The following is a 19452-nucleotide window of genomic DNA, read 5'->3' as shown; positions in this document are numbered from 1 at the left end:
GGTGTCCAGGGGGGAAGGGATGATGGCCTGGGTCCAGGTGGGGACAGTGGGCTGGGGAGAACCAGAACCCTGAGAGTTCAGAGGTGAGCTAGAGCAGGCGGGCAGAGTCCGGGACGGCCAGCACCCAGGCACCGGGGACAGAGGGGCCCCTGGGGGAGGGGTGGGTGTGGAGCCAGGTGAGGATGGCGAGGCTGCGGTGGAGGTTGTGAGTCTGGATCTCAATGGGGCACCGTACTCTGGGAGGCGGTAGCAAAAGGCAGGAGAGAGGTTGTCCCTGGAGGGGCCCCAGGACTCAGAATCGGCTGAGGAGGAGGAGGGCAGGGAGGGGAGGAGGGTGGAGACAGGCCCAGGGGGTGGGGGTGGGACAGCAGGAGCAGAGATGGGATGGGGACCCAGCCCTCACTTGTCCCGGCCACGTGGCCAGCATTTTCGTCCGTTAGGACATCTGATTGCCCCACACTCCGTGGGGCCAGGCCCACGCAGTTACTGTGCCCATTTGACAGACGAGGAAACCAAGGCCAGGGGCTAGAGCGACTTGCCAAAGTCATGTGGGAGATTTGGGTTCTGGAAGCCACAGAATCACACAGCACAGGGCTGAGTTCAGACCCCAGATCCTTGGTTACGAGCCTGCGTGGGGCATCTTGAATGTTGTATGCGAGCCCAGGCAAAGATTTCTGAGCCGGCGCCTGGTATGCACAGATGCCCCATCAATAAGCTAGTATTACTGTTGTAAACCATTTACAGACGCCAGTGGTGGATGATAGTCCCAGTTCCACGCTTCCTGTTTGCCCCACCTATCCTTATTACATCCTAGAGGTGTTATCAAGCCTGCACCCTGAGAGAAGACAAATGGTATTGTTTTACTGAGACATAATTTACATAAAATCCATCCTTTTTTTTTTTTTTTTTAAATTTTAATTTATTTACTTATGGCTGTGTTGGGTCTTCGTTTCTGTGCGAGGGCTTTCTCCAGTTGCGGCGAGCGGGGGCCGCTCTTCATCGCGGTGCGCGGGCCTCTCACTGTCGCGGCCTCTCTTGTTGCGGAGCACAGGCTCCAGACGCGCGGGCTCAGTAATTGTGGCTCACGGGCCCAGCCGCTCCGCGACACGTGGGATCCTCCCGGACCGGGGCTCGAACCCGTGTCCCCTGCATTGGCAGGCAGATTCTCAACCACTGCGCCACCAGGGAAGCCCCAAAATCCATCCTTTTTTTTTTTTTTTTTTCTTGTTTTTTTTATTTTTTTTACCTTGTTTGAAACTAGCCCACATGCTATATAAGCAGACACCATGAGCACAGCTTCAGTACTACTATTCCTCCTTTTATGACCACCAAGACCAGGGTTCAGATCTGATGGGAAAGGGAACCGGAGGGTAAAATCCATCCTTTTAAAGTGTACAATTCACTGCTTTTAGAAGTTCACAAGGGTGTGCAGCTATCACCACAACCTAGTTTTAGAACTTTTTTTGTTGTCACCCACAAGAGAAACCTCGTTATGCATCAAGCAGTCACTCCCCATTGCCCCTCCCCCGCCCCGACCTTGACAACCCCTAATTTGCTCTCTTTCTCTGGATTTGCCTGTTCTGGACATGTCAAATAGATGAAATCCTGCACTATGTGGTCTTCCCTGTCTGGCTTCTTTCACTCAGTGTCTTCAAGGTTCATCCACGTCCCATGTATCAGAACTTCATTCGTTTTTAAGACTGAATAACATTCCACTGTAGGGATAGACCTCAGTTTGTTTATCCATCCATTCGTTGATGGACGTTTGGGGTGGTTCCACCTTTTGACTCTCGTGAATAGTGCTGCTGTGAACATTTGTGGACACAGTTTTGTGTGGAAATATGTTTTCCATTCTCTTGGGTAAATACCCACGAGTGGAATTGCGGGGTCATATTGTGACTCTTGTGTTTCACCTTTTGAGGAGCTGCCGGCCTCTTTTCCAGAGCAGCTGCACCGTATTACATTCCCGTCAACATGGTTTGAGGGCTCCAGTTTCTCCACGTCCTCTCCACACCTGTTATTATCTGCCTTTTTGATTATAGCCATCCTGGTGGGTGTGAAGTAGTATCTCACTGTGGTTTCAATTTGCGTTTCCCTAATAACCAATGATATTGAGCATCTTTTCATGCGCTTCTTGGCCATTTGTGTGCTTTTGGAGAAATGTCTGTTCAGGTCCTTGCCCACATCAAGACTGTGTTATTTGTCCTCTTACTGTTGAGTTCTGAAGCTTTTCTATGTGTTGTAGATAACCACGGTGACTTAAACTGCAGCGCCTGACTCCTAGCCATCCCCAGGGTGGGCGTTGACATGCTGCCCCCCCCATTGGATGGTGGATTCCTTGAAATAAATCGTGGGTGCCTTTCTCTTGCCCCCAGAGTACCTAGCACGGTGCCAGGCACACAGCAGGGGCTCAGTAAACGTCAGGACCTCAGCCCACCAGCTAAGCGGCCAGGTGGTCCTGTCCAGTTCTCAACGAGGTGGCTTTGATGGGCTGCATTTAGGGTCTGTTTTACCAGCAGCGAGAGAACAGCAGTGGTATCTGCAGGGAAGCTGGGACCCACACAGGTATTTATTGAGCACGGACTGTGCCGGACAATGAGCTGGCCCCAGGGAGATCAGGGAACCAAGAGCCCCAGGGCGGTGCGTGCATTTGCACAGGCTGGGGACCGTGTCAGTGAGTCCTTTACGTTTAACACTGATGGGGTGGAGGAAGCTGGGCCCAGGCTAACAGCTTGGGGCTGGCGGGTGTCTGGGGCATCTGGGAAAGCCTTCTAGGGGAGCGACTTTCCCGCAGAGACCCGAGGATGGCAGGAGTGAGGCGGGTGTCCGAGGCGCTCCAGGAGGAGCATTTTTAAGCACCCAGAGGCAGAGGGAACAGGGCCGCCCCGGAAGCACGGGGGGACCAGCATGGCTGAGGTCAGAGCACAAGGGGCCATGTCTGGGGACTAGACCCCCCGGGCCGTGGGGGCCACGGCCTGACCCTTTGGGTCTGCACAGAACCAACCTGATTGTCCGGAGAAACAAGAGCCAGGAGGTAACCCACCAGGGACCGAGGTCCCAGGCAACAGCTGGGCCGGAGTCTCCCTGGGCCCTGGTGTGCCACGCTGCCCGGACAGCGGCTGTGTCCACAGTGCAGGGCTCAATGTAGAAGAAATTAATCGTGGGTCCCCGAGAGAATGCGGCAGAAATATAGCAGAAGTCAGGGTTTTCTCGGGGCTGGATCCAGGCTGCCGTGTTGACAGTGACCGTGAATTGACAGGCGCAGAGTGTCCTGCTAGCTCGAGGCCAAGCAGGAGGAGGAAAGGACGGGAGTGTTAGTGGAGAGACAGAGAGGGAGGGCAGGGGACAGAGACAGAGACAGAGGAGACAGAGACAGAGGAGGGAGAGAGACAGAGACAGGGACGGGGAGAGGCAGGGCTGGGGAGGAAGAGACAGAGTTGGGGGTGGGTTATGGGGGGGAGGGGAGGGAGAATGAGCCCTTCCTTGCTGTCAGGGGCACACATGTGTTATTTCTCACTCCGCCCCTTGTTTCTAAGCCCAGAGCCCAGCCCCTTCCACACACCTTCCCACAAAGTCCCAGCAGCAGCCCCTGAGGATGGCTGTCCTCTAGCCCAGAGCGGCCCGAACCCACCCAGAGCAGGGCCACCCCGGCTGTTCCTGTGCCCCAGGCAGGAACCCCTGCCCCAGCGTCCAGCCCTGTGCCCCCGTCTCGGGACGGTGAGGGGCGCTAAGTAGAACTGGGTCCCCAGGGCACGGGGGTCTCTAGGTGATGCCCGGCAACGCTGCCCATTCACCCGGCAGCCCAGGGCTTGATCCCACTTCACCTGCTCTCGGTTTGGCCCAAAGTCCTGAGATGAAAATGCGGGTCTGCCTCAGCTGCCCGTGGAGCAGGACCCCAGCCTGGGGACAGCTCTCCATCTGCTGGGAGACGCCCCCTGCGTCGTCCTGCAGGAGGGGCCCAGGCCCAAGCCCCCTGCCCAGCCAGCTGCGGGAGGGTTGTCAGGGCTGATTCTGAGCCGGAGCCAGTCAGGCCGCAGGGCCAGCCTGGGGGCTTCTGAGTCCCCTCAGCACCCGTGCCCCTCGGGAAGGCAGAGCCGTGCCTCCAAGCCTCCCCGCCCACCCACAGTGGCCAGCGGGGAGGAGTTCCTGTGGAAACGCTCAGAACTCCCTCGGGGCGTAGAGGCCAGCCCCCCAGGAGCACCTGCTTGGATCAGTGGGGAGCCCTGGAGCGAGAGGGTGTTAGAAAGAGCCTGCTGTGGGAGTGGGCTTTGGGCGGGCCGTTTGGCGAGGGTCTGAGGAAGGGGGTTCACGCTGGAGTGGGCGCTGTCGGAAAGGGGGGCAGTCCTCTGATGGGGGTCTGACTCATCTACGGAGGGGGGCGAGGATGGAGCTGAAATGGTGAAGGGTGCTTTGGCCTCCTTGAGGGTTTGGCACTGTGTGGGTGGCCGGGTGACCTGTGTCACTCCGTGGTGGTCAGAGCAGCCTCGTCTGAGGTCCTGTTTACGCCCAGTGGAAGGACAGCATAGCCTGGCCGGCTGGGAGCCAGGCCGGTGCCCAGGTGTCCGGGGGCCTTTTGGGGGAGGGATGGGAACTCCTCAGGTCTTCTCACCATCGGACCGCCTCTCCCAGCCACCTTCTGCCCTCAGAGCCACTGTTCTGGCTGCCGTGCCTCAAGGACCCTGGGTGATAGCTGAGGGAAGTTTCCGGAAAACCCAACCTCAGGGGCCTGTCTGCCAGGGGCGCAGGCCCTCCTGCCTGTGTGGCCGGGGACCGTGCAGGGCCTAGAAGGAGCGTGGGCCCTGGGCGGGAGCGACGGGGGCGGGGTCTGGCCAGGTTCCCTGAGGCACGGGGTGCTGGGACCTGAAGGAGCCGGGTGAGGGGGTTGCTGGGGGCACCCAGAGACTCTAGTCAGGGTCCCCGCCCTCTCTCAGAGCCCGCCTGGGGATGCCCAGCCCAGCTGCAGCCCCGGGGCTGACCAGGAGTCAGGGTGGGGCTGGGGCAGACGGTTTGGCCAGAGCCCTGCCCCTCCCCAGGCCCCCTGAACGTTGAGTCATCCCGGGCGGTGGAGGGCGGCAAGGTCTGCTGGCCCGTGGGCCCCGTGTCGGCCCTCCTGCTCCTCCCTCTGCGCTCGGGGTCCCTTCTCAGAGCCGCTCCCTCCAGAGACGCCTGTAGAGCCCGCGATGTCCCTCCTTACCCTGGGGCAGCGGGGTGCAGGGCCAGCTGTCCCCCCACTGGGCCCAGCACAGCTTGGAGCTGCGTCCGTGGGGGCCGCAGGGGCAGCGTGGGGGCCCTGGCACGGTGTGTCCTGGGCCCGGTCCACCCCTCGGCTGGCCGCTCTGGCGTCCGGCAGGGTGGGCGTGAGCTTCATTCTCAGCTCTCTGGCCGGCAGGCCTGGGTGTAACGCTGTCCCAGGGCGTCTGCAGCCACCCTCACTGGACGTGCTGTTTCCATGGGTGACAGGGTCACGGGTTTGGCGCACGCCACCGTGGTTTGCTGCCTGCCTCAATCCCAGGTGGAGGCTGGTGAATATAAGGATGTAATTTCTTCCCTCACAATCCCCAAGTCTATCCTACCCTTGGGAGTCTGCAGACCCCAGGCTGGGGGGCCCCTGCACCGGCCCCGCCCCTTGGGAGCAAATGTCACGTCTGAAATCAGAGTCTCCTTCTCCGTGTCCTGGGTGAGGTCCTGACGGGAGCCTTCTCCACCCCATGGGCCACCGGGGCCTCTGGGTGGACTTGGGGGTGTCCTGTGGAGGTTCAGGGCACAGCTTGGAAGCACTCCGCAGCTGTGCGGTCCCCCCTGGGCTGCAGAGCAGTCTTTCTGGGAAGTCCTCATCTGTGGGGTCCCCATGGAGCCCCGTAATCGTGGGGATTGTTTCTGGCCTTCACAGGAAGTGGAGGTATCCCCGCTGGGGTGGTCAGGGTAGCTGTGATGTCTGTCAGGAGGGGGCAGAGACCCCCAGACCCCTCCCCGGGGCAAAGGAAGGGTGGGCCCGCCTCACCCCCAGGCCCACTCAGACTGCAGGGGCTCCACTAACCCGAGGCTCTATTTTTAATAGTTTGAGGTACAGTTCACACACCATACAATTCACCCATTTAAAGCATACAATTCCATGATTTCTAGTATATTCACAGAGCTGTGCAGCCTCACCAGTCAATTTTAGAACATTTTCATCACCTCAGAAAGAAGCCCTGTCATCCATCCCCCCTCCCCCTCCCCCAGCCCCTGGCAACCACGAATCTGGTTTCTGTCTTGCGGATCTGTCCATCGTGCACATTTCATGTAGATGGGGAATCCTTCACTGTCTGGCTTCTTTCACTCCTTGTAATGTTTTCGAGGTTCATCCATGTTGTAGCTTGACTATGTGCCATGTGAATATTAAGATAGTAATATTCCAGCATACGGATGGACCATATTTGGTTTATCCATCATCCATTGATGGACCTTTGGGTTGTTTCCCCCTTTCGGCTGTGGTGAACAATACTGCTGTGAACATTCGTGTACAGGTTTGTGTATGGACGTGTGTTTTCATTTCATTCTTTTCATTTTTGAGTATAAACCGAGGAGTGGAATTGCTGGGTCAGGCGGGACCTCTGGGTTTAATTGAGGAACTGCTGGACTGTTTTCCAGAATGTCTGCACCATTTTACATTTCCATTCAGCTTCTTTTTAAAGAATCTCCTGGAAGTTGAGATGTCCTTACAGGCCCTCTACCCCTCACCCAAACCTGGAGATTTATTCCTGGACGCGGTGAAGTCTATGTTTGGAGAAACTCCTAATTTCGCAAGCACACCGTCTGTGCAGGGCCCAGGACCTGCTCAGTTTCGCCCCCTGTAGGTGGCCCTGCCCACGTTCCTGCCCCTTCCCACCAAGCCCTGCTCTAGTTTCCTTCATGGTGGGGTTCACCTAGTGTCTCTCTGTCCCCCTACATCTCGGGTCCAGGAGGTTTTTTGCTCTCTGTACCCTCAGCCCCTGGCGCTCGGAAGGTACCTGGTAGATAAACAGTCATTTAGAGTAGGGGGGTGTCCCCACGCCGCGGGAAGCGGGCGCTTGGGGGAGGTGGGAGGGGCCCTGAGAAGGTTCTCAGAGCAGAGCGTGACCAGCGGTCCTGCTCTCTGCGTTTCAGGGCTTTGGAAAAAGAGGCGGTGCAGGACCAGCTGGTGCCCAGGCACGCTGTCATTCTTCTCAGAGAGGGTGGACTTGGGGGGGAGGACGTCCGTGAGGAGATACAGAGACCCGAGGACGCATCAGGCGCCTGGGAGGGGGCTCCATGGGGATGCATCAGGCGCCTGGGGGAAGGGCTGCGGGGGGATGTATCAGGCACCTGGGGGAAGGGCTGCGGGAGGAAGGGCTGCGGGGGGAAGGACTGCGAGGGGACGGCTCAGGCACCTTGGCGGCCTCCGTGGAGCTATAACACGCACCTGGGCGGCCTCCTCGGGGATAAAAGAGCTCACAGGCACCTGGCGTTCATGCCAGGCTGGAGCTGCTCCCGGTGCTGGTACCCGGTCGGTTAGGAGCTGCAGCCCAGCACGTTAGGAGCTATTTTATCCCCATTTTACAGACGTGGAAGCTGCAGATAAGTAACTTGCCTGGCCTCACGGCTTAGTGGTGGAGCTGGACTTGAACCCGGGGTCTGGCGGGTGTCCTGCCCACCCCTCTTGCTTCCTCTGCCTGTCCCCTGGAGCGGGAGCCCCACGTGGGCCTCAGCACCCCCCTCTCCCCCCCGGGGGTCCTGCGCTCCAGGAACTGAGGCCTGTTGGGGGGGGGTCTCACTGGGGCCCAGGCGGGCCGGTGATGTGGAACCCCTGCGTGCGGTTGTGGGTGTTAGTGTTTTCCTGCGATAACGGCTCATAGCTCATGTCACATCTCGGAGGGCTCAGTGACCCACCTGGGCCCAAATCCTCCATCTTAACCTGGGTGCTCGGCCTGCGGCCTGGGCCGCCTTCCTGGCGTGTTTGGTGTGTGTGTATAGCGCGCCTGCCCCTGGGAAGAGCCGGCGGGGGCTCCCCGGAGAGTGTGAGACAGAGGCTGCTGCCTGGGGTGAAGCCGGGAGCTTGACCGTCGGGCAGCTTTTCAGCAACAAGATCGTTGGTCCTCAAAAGACATACCATAAAAAAGAAAAACGATTGTTGGTCCTGAAATAAGAATCACCTGCGAGCTGTTAAAACCCTCCGCTGCTCAGGCCTCGCCTCTGACCCACTGAACCGGTGTCTCTGGGTGGAGTGGGTCTCAGTCACTAGTTTTCAAGGTCCTGCGGGTGGTTCTAACAGGACAACCTGGGTTCTTGATCTCGAGTGGCATCTGAGTCACCTGGAGGGCGTTACAGCCCTGGTGGTCCGCCCACGCCCAGAGTTTCTGCTTCAGTGGGCCCGGGGGAGCCCGAGAATCTGCATCTCATCGAGGTCCCAAGTGAGGCCGACGCTGCCGGAGAGCTGCAGCGCAGAGCAGCCGTGGCCACCCCTGCCCATCGCGGCCCCCCAGGTCCTCCGCCCGGTCATGGGCTAGACCGTCGCGGCTTCTGATGTGATGCACTTAACGCCGCGCCTGCCGCGTGCCCTGCACCGTCCTGAGGTGCTTTGCAAGTGTGAACCCTCTTACTCCCCACGAGCACCCCACGGGGTGGATATTGTCACTGTCACTCTTCACAGAAGGGGACACGGAGACCCAGCAAAGTTAGGTGACTCGGGCCAGCTCTGAAGGCAGTGCAGTGTCGGTCTGACCCCAGCTCCTGGCTCTTCGCCCCCAGGCTGTGCTCCTCTTCTGTGGCTCCGAGAGAGAAGTAACTTTGACCCCATTTTGCCGATAGGGAAGTAGAGGCTCGGGTCAGGTCACCTGTACAGGATCCGAGCTCAGACCTGCCTGACTTCCGGCCACTCTGGTCAAGCACCCTCTCCCGTGAGGGGGCTCCCTCGATTCTTCCTCCCATCCCTGCCCTACACCCCCTGCTGCCCCACCTCACAGTTATGTCCATGAACCCCTGGCCTGTGAGAGGCCAGCCCTGCAGGCCCCGGGCAGCTGAGCCTCAGCGCCCTCTGGGTGACCAGAGAGGGGAGCATGGGTCCAGGAAGGGTGCTCCCCGGATGGCGGGATTGGGAACCCTGCGTTCTATTCCTGACTCCCCTGTTCAGGCCCAGAGGGAGGGGCATGAAGGGTGAACAAGGGTGGTCCCTGCTCACCGAGGCCCGACAGGATATGGGGCTGAAACTTGGAAGCTGGAGGGAAGGATGCCCAGGTGTCCAGAGCCTGCACCTCGAAACCATTCACACCAGAGAGAAGACAGTGCTTGACATCAGTGGGGTCCGAAGCAGCAGCCGGCCTCCTCTGAGCAAAACCCAGGGTTCTCCCGACGCCCGGGGCCAGCTCCTGGGTGTTGGGTGCAGAGCTGCGTCCTGAAGGGACCCTCCTTCAGGATGAGTCACCCTGCCATTCTGAGTGAGGAGACCCCCAGGCCAGCGGGACCTGGTGTAGTTGGAACTGCAGGCTGCGTTCTTGGGTGCTGACCCCTGTGTTTTTCGGTGGGCAGTGGAGAGGGATAGTCCCAAACGTGGGCCTGGGAATCTGGCACACATGGCGGGGGTCCTGGCTGAGCCGCTTCCGTCAGGACTTTGGGCAAGTGACTTAACCTCATCACGCCTCAGTTTTTTTCTGTCTGTAAAATGGGTACACTGTCTCCCTCATGGGCTCTCTGTGGGAACTGACTGGCTTGGACCTGCTGTGAGCACTTGGCAGGGGGGGAGAGGAGCCTCTGCCCTCCCCGGGAGGTCAGGGCGACAGGCGAGCAGAGGGGGTCTCCTCAGGGAGTGCAGCTCAGAGGGAACCAGGCTCCCAGGGGAGAGGACGCTGACTTGGGGTCTACAGACCAGCCACTTCTCCGACTCATCCTTGATGTGCACCCATCAGCCAACGGTGCCAGGTGTGGGCCTCCCCTCTGATGGGGACCAGGGGGCATTGCGGCTGGCCCCCACATCCCCGTGGCTCCTTCCAGCTCTGGGGACAGCTGAGTGGGGAGGTTCAGATCTTCACCCCTTCCTGCTGTGTGGCCTTGGACAAGTCACCTTACCTCTCTGAGCCCCCTGTTGTGATGACAGCCCCTGGCCCTCCGTGGATGGTGAGAGCTCAGCAGATGTCAGCTGATGGTGTCCCTGGACACCGTGGCCGTGGTTTCTGACTGCGCTGCCCTGGAAGGTTTTCCGGGTGCCTGCAACTGAGAAGGCAGCCAGCGTGGGCAAATTCTCAAGATAAACTTAACAGGGTTCATTCTTTGGAAGTTAGGTCCATCTCTTTTTTTTTTTTTTCTGATGTGGAAAAGACCTCCCCTTTATTCATAATCACCAAAACTTAAGCAACAAAGATGCTCTTGAGTATGCGTGGATGACAGTACGGTTCAGGTCCGCAGAAGACGCGGAGGCCTTAAGTGCGTATTACAAAGTCAAAGAAGCCAACCTGGCAAGGCTTCATACTGTATGAGTCCAACTCTATGACTTTCTGGAAAAGGCAAAACTATGGAGACAGTAAAAGGACACTGGTTGCCAGGGGTTGGGGGAAGGAAGGGTGAATAGGTGGAGTGCAGAGGATTTTTAGGGCAGTGAAACTATTCTGTGTGACACAGTCATGGTAGGTACAGGTCATTACATTTGTCCAGAATCACAGGATGGGCAACACCAGGAGTGATGATGTATCAGCATTGGCTTATCGACTGTAACAAATGCACCGCACTCATGTGTGTCTGTACTTGCACTCAATTTTTCTGTAAACCTAAAGCTATAAAGTCGAATCTTAAAAAAAAAAAAAAAAAAAACCCACTAAACCTTCCCAGGATGAACGGACGAGGAGGGCAGAAGGAGCAGTGCTGGTGTGAAGTCGGCCGGCGGGCACGACCTAGGATGCTGGTTGAGGTTGTTTCTTGAGGCTGGTCCTTTCCCGGCCGTTGGGGACCCCCTGCCCGCACCATGGAGGTGGGCATACCTGGGTGGCTCCCTGGTTTGAGGCCAGCCGCGCCTGAATCCCCTCCCCTCTGGGCAGCAGAAGGATGAACGTGGGGCTCGTATTTGCTGGTCTCCGTGGTGTCTGCTTTTGCTCTCGACTCCTCCCGGCCTTGGGGTGGCTTCCTGGCTGGTGACCTGGTCTCAGCGCGGGAATGGCCATCATCTGCGTGCGATGCTCATGGCCTCTCCGGTCACTTTCCTGCCTCCAATCTGACATGTCTGATGCCTTCTCAGGGAAGCTTGTCCCCTCCGTCCCCCCAGGAAGGCCACCGACCTGCCACTTGGGCCCCCTTTCTGGCTTTCCCACCAACCTAAATAGTCGGCTAAATACTCGGGCTGGGCACCTACCAGGCCAGCGTCCTCTGTGAGGAGCAGGGCTTTCCCCCAACACCCAGGTTCGGATCCCGGCCTCCATGAGGCACAAATCCTGAGTCTTAGTTTCTACAGCTGGAAAAGCAAGCATAACGTCACTATTGTGAGAATTTTCTCATGAAAGTGTTTCTTCCCATCCCTCTTGAAAATTTTTAATTTTTATCAAGATGATGTGCCCACAGTTTAAAATGTCAGTTAATGCTAAAAACAACAGTGTTTAGAACAAAGCCCCCTCCCTCTACTGCTTCCAGAACTACAACTTTAAACTCCTTCAGCTGTGTCTTCAGAGACTTAACTCCAAGTTTCTACATCTGTGTGCTTACTGCTTTCTTGGTTTACGATCACTTTTAGCTGTTATGTACTGACTTCCTACTATGGTAGGTGAAGATTCTCAGTCTTTTAGAACCACCTTTCTCTTCCCTTTCTTAACCATTCCAGCATTGTTAGGTCAATTCTTCTGTTAAATCCATAGCTCTCATTATTAAAAGACTGGAGTATTGCTTACTGCTGAGGCAAGCAATGCACTGATTCTGTATACACTCAAGTATTGATACTTTACACGTGCAGCTTGAGTTAGTAATCACCTCATTTTTTCAAATACATAGTTCTCTTTAAAACAGTGGTTAATTCGTTGCCCAACTTCCAAATGCTCAGAAAAATATCTCTCAATGCTGCGTTTTGCATGAAACATCCACCAGGTTCTCTCTCTATATATACAGTATATACACATTTTTTAGATTTATGTATTTTCCTTCAGTGTTTGCTGGAAGATATATACAGTTGACCCTTGATCGGTGTTGGGATTAGGGGCTCCGACCCTCCATGCATTTGAAAATCCATGTGTAATTGATGGTCAGCCCTGAGTATGTGCGGTTCTACTGTATCTGTGGATACATCTGTGGATTCAACCATGAGTCATGTAGTACTGTAGTCTTTACTATGGAAAAAATCCATGTGTAAGCGGACCCTCACAGTTCAAATCCGTGGTATTTTTGTGTAAACATATACAAAATTGCTCCTGGAAATTCCCTTTGCCACCTCATGTTTGTTAGACAACCCCCCCGGCCCATGTCTTTCCTCTTCTGTGATTTTCTCCCTTATTTTGGTGGAGTACATCCTGCAGTAGCTTCCTGAGAAAGGATGCATGGAAGATAGTTTTTGTGGCTTAATGACTTGATAAATTGGTTGTATATGTAATTCTAGATTGAAAGTCATTTTTGTTCAGAATTTGGGTGGGGGCCATTTCCCCCTGAGGTCTAGGTCTCGGTGTTGCTGTCAAGAGGTCTCATGCCCTGCTGACTCTCAGTCCTTCGTGTGAAGTCTGTCTTCTCTGGAAGCATTTGGGATTTTTGCTCACTGAGGTTCTGAAGTTTCTCTTGACTTTGTATGAGATTCTTTCCTTCGTCGTGCAGGGTGTCTGTGAGCCCCTTCAGCCTGGACGCTCACATCCTTCAATTCTGGGACGCTTTCCCATTTTACATCTTTGGTAATTTTCCTTCCTTGCTTTCTGGAACTCCTAATTTATAGATTTGGGGCCTTCTGGATGACTCATGAATGACTCTAATTTTCTTCTCACTATTTCTCACTACTTTGCCCACCTCTTTTTGTTCTAGTTTCTGAAAGGTTTCCTTGGATTTATCTTCCAACTCACTTACCAAAATTTTTATTTTAACCATCACACTTTTAACTTCCAGGAGCTCTTTTTCTTTTTTTTTCCTTTTTTATTGCCTTTGATTCTCATTTTGAGGATACACTACCTTATCTCTATGAGGATTTAATGTTTGGCATCTGTGTCTTCCACACCCTGCATTTTTCATGATTCCCTCCAATTTTTTCCACATTTGTTTGTATGTTTTGGTCTCTTTCCTCTTGGAGGCTTTCTCCAAGTGTCTGATGACCCTGGGCTGTTCACTTATTGCAGTAAGGTACCAGAAAGCTGACTGAAAGTTCTTTGCAGGCTTCACTGCTGGCCTGATCCTGTTTCTCCAGAGAAATTCTCCCCATCCTGCCTGGGTGTAGGAATTCCAGCCACCAGCACCTGGGTGGGCCGGGGAAGCGGGCAGGGTCTCTGTTCCAAATGAAGACTTCCTCCTAATAGTCCCGGGTCTGGTCCCATGCCTCCCCCCATGCTCCTCACCTGCCTGGGTCCCCTGGGGCGTGGTTTCCTGGTTCACGCAGAAACTTCCTGTGTCACGCAGGAGGGGAGAAGGCTCTCTTTTTAATTCATGGTTGATATGTTCTCGGCACCTGGCTTTCTATCTTTTCTCTAGATTTGTTCTCCTAACTTTTAGTTCTTATTTACGCAGTTTGTAGGTCGTCTGGCTAGAGACTGAGAATCCTGTATTAGTTTGCTAGGGCTGCCATAACAGAATGTCACAGACGGGGGCGCTTAACCAGCAGCTACTTGTTCTCTAGCAGCTCTGGAGGCTGGGTTCGGGCTCTTCTGAGGCCTCTCTCCTTGGCTTGCAGACGGCCGCCCTCTTGCTGCTTCTGCACGTGACTGTCCCTCTGAGTGCACTCCTGGTGTCACTTACAGGAACACCAGTCATACTGGATTAAGCTTTCCCACCCCGCCCCACCATGGCCTCATTTTTAAAAATATGGTAAAATACACGTAACATAAAACTTATTATATTAACTGTTTTTAAGGATGTGGCTCACTGATATTCAGTATATTTATAATGTTGTGCAACCACCATCACCACCATCCATCTCCAGAAAGCTTTTCATCTTGTAAAACTGTACCTCTCCACACCTGTTAAGCAATAACCGCCCTGCCCGCCAGCACCCACCATTGTGCTTTCTGTCCGATTTTTAACTACTCCAAGAATCTCATCTGTAGAATCATACAGTATCTGTCGTTTTATGACTGACTTAATCTCACTTAGCATAAGGTCTTCAAGTTTCATCCAGGTTGTAGCCTGTGTCAGAATCTCCTCCCTTTTTTAAAAAAAATTTTTATTTATTTTATTTATTTTTATTTTTGGCTGCATTGGGTCTCCGTTGCTGCGTGCGGGCTTTCTCTAGTTGTGGTGAGCGGGGGCTACTCCTCGTTGTGGCGCGTGGGCTTCTCATTGCGGTGGCTTCTCTTGTTGCGGAGCACAGGCTCTAGGTGCGCGGGCTTCAGCGGTTGTGGTGCACGGGCTTCAGTAGTTGTGGCTCGCGGGCTCTAGAGCGCAGGCTCAGTAGCTGTGGCACACGGGCTTAGTTGCTTCGCGGCACACGGCCTTAGTTGCTCCGCGGCACGTGGGATCTTCCCGGACCAGGGCTCGAACCCGTGTCCCCTGCGTTGGCAGGTGGATTCTTAACCATTGCGCCACCAGGGAAGCCCCCTCCTCCTTTTTAAGGCTGAGTAATATTCCATTGTGTGGATGGACCGCATTTGGTTTATCCATCATCTGTTGATGGACACTTGGGTTGCTTCCACCTCTTGGCTATTTTGAGTAATGCTGCTGTGAACGTGGGTGTACAAGTATCTTCTTGAGACCCTGCTTTCATTTCATATGGGTACATACATGCCCAGAAGCAGCCGTCAACTGACAGATGGGTTCAGGGAAGGAGGGAGGGGTGTATCGGGTGCCAGGAGCCGAGGAGCAGCAACCTTGTCCTTGCTGAGGGAGGAGGCCCAGCTGCTTCTGTCCGCGGCTCCTCTCTCGTTTCTTTCTCTGCATCTTCGGGCAGGTAGTAGTCACGTGACCTTCACCTCCTCCCTCCTGGGAGTCCAATGGCATCACCTTGTCAGGGTCCCAGCGACCCGGGGGGAGAACATGCTGGCCAGGGGCAGAGTCTGCCCAGGGCCTAGTCGTCTGTGCCCCCAGGCCAAGCCAGCTCAGTCCAGTTGGGTGGGAGGTTTCTGGGCGGGAAGACTTGGGGCCATGGCATCGGCACCTGGGCGTGTGAGCGCCGTGTAGGGCCAACCAGGAGAAGGGGTGGTTCAGCCACCTCCAGCCTGAGCCCCCGTCTGCTGCAGGCTCCAAGCTGCTCCCAGGAAGAGCTCCCCCGTCCAGGGCTTGCTCTCTGGAGGTCACCGCATCTGGCCACACTGACCTGGCCCTCTCCGGGACGTATGGCAGAGGCTGCATTGTCCCCAGGCTGGTCCCCTGGGCTCTGTGGTGAACGTGTTGGAATAACTTCAGCGGGCGGGCGGGGGCTTCAGAGGAAGAAAATAAAAGCGTGCGAGAGGCGTGCGGGGGCCCTGGGGAGGCACGAGGGACTTGGCTAGAGCCGACTGTCCACACTGCCCAGGATGCCGGCTGCAGGGGTCGAGGCCCAGATCTCCGCTGGCTGAGGGGCGCGGGGCGGAGTCGGCTTTCGGACTTGGACCTGGTGGTGTCCCGAGCCAGACAGCGCCAGTGCCCACAGTGTGCCTGGAGTGATGGTCTCGGTGGCCCTCAGCGTGGGTCCCCGAGCACAGTGTTGGCCTCACCGGGGAGCTTGTCAGGAATGCAGAGGCTCTGGCCATGCCCACCCGGCTGGGTCAGGAGCTCGGGGGGGTGTTAACTCGCCCTGCGATCAGGGACACTGCCACCACCCAAGCCTGAGACCCGCTGGTGGTCACATCTCATTTGCTCTTCCCTACGAGCCTGGGTCACTCCAGTTGGCATCTTACAGGCCATGTTTAGGGAGGTTGGGCCTCCCTAAGGCCCACTCAGATCTCCTGATTCTGGGTTCTGGGTGATGGGGACAGAGGGGTCGTCCCTCATCTTCATGGCGATGGGCACGTGAGGTGGCAGTGGAAGTGGCAGAGTCCCTGAGAGGGTCACCTGCGTGCAACCCTGCCCTCCCAAGCTTACCTGGAAAGAAGCAGGGGTGCCCCCTTGACGATCTCTCTGCATCTGGGCGTCTCCCTGAGAGGGGCAGCCACGGCTGCGGGGCCCGGGGTCGGCGGGGTGCAGAGTGCAGACAGGAAGTTGCCCCTGCCCTGGGGGCTGCACCAGCCCGGACAGACCCCACAGCACTGCAAGGGTGGTGCCCTGTTGGGGCCGTGCGTAGTCTTCTCTTTGCGCAAGGCTGGCTTCTGTCTTTCCACATACAAGCTGCTTGGGGTATAAAACAAAACAGTGGATTTAGTCTTTTGCAAATAACCAGCCGGATTCAATGGAACCACCATGGGGAATCAGGGCCTTGAATTCAACCCTTTGTCTGGTGGCCCCAAACAAGAAAGAAAGAGGGGAGGAGAAAAGACTCTGGCCCAGTGGAGGCCGGCCCAGAGCCTCCCTTTGGGAGAAGCTGTCTCCTCGCTGAGGGCCTGCGTTCTTTCTCCTGCTCTGTACCAGCCCTTGGCTATCAAGCGGCGGGGCCCAGCTACCCCGGCAAGTCACAGCAGAGCTGATCTGGAGCGTATTTCTGTAATATCAAAATCCATTTTTCTTACTGACTTCAGCTCTAAAATCAGAGGTGTGTTCTGACTGGGAGGAAAAGTGCAAATACAATAAAACTGCAAGCTGCAAGCAAGGACAGCACAGCTGCCCCGTCATGCCACGTGCAGGAGGCCATGCCCACTGCTTTATGTGCCTGGGGGGTGGGTACAGTTATCACCCCCATTTCACAGGTGAATAAACTGAGATCTGAGAGGTGGAGTGAGGTCCCCCAGGTCGTGGGTGAGTGGAAAGGCCCAGCTCTGGACTCAGGGCTCCTGACTTCTGGCTCACACGCTGCAAGCTGTACTCTCCCGAGACTCCAGAACTGCCAGGCAGGCTGGCCCAGCAGGGCCCCGTTGGCCTCAGGAGTTTGTTTCGAAGCCCTGTGTCCCTCACGCTACTCTCAAACCGCCTGGAACTGGACCAGCTCGTCTTCTATCTTGCTTTGGGATTTGAAATTATATATTTCTCGCCGCTTCCATTCATTTTTGTGTACCAACCATTAACCAGCTTGTCTTTTGTAAGGGACCTGAAATTCACGTAACATACAACTGGCCATTTTAAAGTGAACAGCCCAGTGGGAGATAGCACATTCACAACGTTGTGCAACCACCACTTCTATCTAATTCCAGACCGTCATCTTCATCACCCCAAAAGGAAACCCCAACCCCGTTAGCGGTCACTCCTGTTCCCCCTCCCCCAGCCCCTGGCAGCCGCCAACCTGCTTTCTGTCTCCATGGATCTATCTGTTGAGGACATGGAGTGATGTATGTATTTTGAAGCAAAGGGTGGCTGTGTAGCTTGCTCCTTTTCCTCACCATTCGCTCTTGCCTGGGCACACCTTGTGTGCACATTTCTGACCCTCTCCAGCCTCTGCTAATCTGTTCAGGGACCTCTGGAGTCACGGAATTCAGGAATAATATGCCGAGCAGTTCTTTTCGCGGATGTGGAAACAGACTCGGAGGCCGTGGTTGGTTCTGGTCACTCAGGTCTGCAGGGGCGCGGTGTCGAGGCTTATGGAAGGCCAGGGTGGCAGGACCCGGGAGCTCGGAGTGGGAGGGAGGCTCCAGCCCCCACCTGGGACCCTTGTTCTGCCTGCTGCATCTCTCAGAGAAAGCTGGTGCTCGCCTTTGTCTCCGTGTATGTGATAGACTCTGCGTTCGCGTCTGGAAGGTGGGAACGATGCTGTCCAGCTTGTAGGGACGTGGTGTGGATTCCGTGATTGGGCACAGGCTGGCCTGCTTCCCAGCACCTCCCCGTGATCACCCCTTTATCTGAGGGAGGGAACGTGGGCTCTCATTTTCTCAGGGGTGGGGTCCGCCACACCTCGCAGGATGCCAGCTGTGGCTCCCAGCCTGGCACCCTCGGGACGAGGTGGGCAGGAGCTCACTGGGTGCAGAGCCCGGGTACGGGGAGGATGGCGAGCCCTGGGTTTGAATCCCGCCCCTTTGGCTTCCTGGCCCCTCTCTGAGCTGCAGTTTCCTCACCTGGGGGGTAAAATGCTGCTCACCCCTAAGGGTTTTTTTTGGGTTTTTTTGTTTTTTTTAAATTACTTATTTATTTTTGGCTGTGTTGGGTCTTTGTTGCTGCGCACGGGCTTTCTCTAGTTGTGGCAAGCGGGGGCTACTGTTCATTGAGGTGCACGGGCTTCTCATTGCGGTGGCTTCTCTTGTTGTGGAGCACGGGCTCTACACGTGCGGGCTTCAGTAGTTGTGGCATGCAGGCTCAGTAGTTGTGGCTCACGGGCTCTAGAGCACAAGCTCAGTAGTTGTGGCACACGGGCATGTGGGATCTTCCCAGACCAGGGCTCGAACCCGTGTCCCCTGCATTGGCACGCGGATTCTTAACCACCGCGCCACCAGGGAAGTCCTGTCCCTAAGGTTTTTTTTTTTTAAATAAATTTATTTATTTATTTATGTTTGGCCGTGTTGGGTCTTCGTTTCTGTGCCCCCAACTAGAGGGCCTTCTCTAGTTGCGGCGAGCGGGGGCCACTCTTCATCGCGGTGCGCGGGCCTCTCACTATCGTGGCCTCTCTCGTTGCGGGGCACGGGCTCCAGACGCGCAGGCTCAGTAGTTGCGGCTCACGGGCCTAGTTGCTCCGCGGCATGTGGGATCTTCCCAGACCAGGGCTCGAACCCGTGTCCCCTGCATCGGCAGGCGGATTCTCCACCACTGCGCCACCAGGGAAGTCCTGTCCCTAAGGTTTTGATGATGATGATGAGTATTAGTTACCGGTAACTGAGCATTAACGACCTTCCAGCACTTTACACGGATTACATGGATTACCGCGTTTAAGCAGCACAGCCACCTTCCCCGTTTTACAGATGTGGAAACCGAGGCACAGAGAGTTAAAGCAGATATTCCCAAGGGCACACATCCAGAAGGGGTCTAGCTGGGATTTGAACCCATGTCTGCTCCACTCCTAACTCTTCCCTGTGCCCCCATGCCCATGGCCTCCACCAGGCTGTCTGTGGAGCTCCTGTGCGTCCTTAGCTGAAAGCCCAGCCTGCCTTGAAGGGATGCAGGGGTGCTGGCAGGGCAGTGGGCTGAGTCTCTTCATGCAGGAGCATTCCTCAGCTTTGGTCGGGGGGCGGGGCACCAGTGAAACCCAGGGTGACATCTTGGGAGATCCCAGCTGGGGCATCTGGATCCATTCAGCAAATAAACATGGGACACCCAGTTAAACTTGAATTTCAGATCATCAGTCAGATCATTTCTAGTATAAGTATGTCCCAT

General features: G+C 55.9%; 1 protein-coding gene and 1 non-coding gene across 2 annotated transcripts in view; one reads left to right on the top strand and one right to left on the bottom strand.

Moving 5' to 3' along the window:
* The window catches only part of JPH3 (junctophilin 3), an 80547-nt gene that overhangs the window by 11789 nt on the left and 49306 nt on the right, over positions 1 to 19452 (top strand). The gene's annotated exons all lie outside the window — the stretch shown is intronic.
* Positions 1246 to 1372, bottom strand: LOC137753975 (small nucleolar RNA SNORA61). The gene has a single exon (XR_011071657.1). It is a non-coding gene; the product is annotated as a small nucleolar RNA SNORA61 (small nucleolar RNA).

This window comes from Eschrichtius robustus, chromosome 19, assembly GCF_028021215.1.
Source record: "Eschrichtius robustus isolate mEscRob2 chromosome 19, mEscRob2.pri, whole genome shotgun sequence".
Taxonomy (NCBI): Eukaryota; Metazoa; Chordata; class Mammalia; order Artiodactyla; family Eschrichtiidae; genus Eschrichtius; species Eschrichtius robustus.
This window is presented reverse-complemented; position numbering and strand designations above follow the sequence as displayed.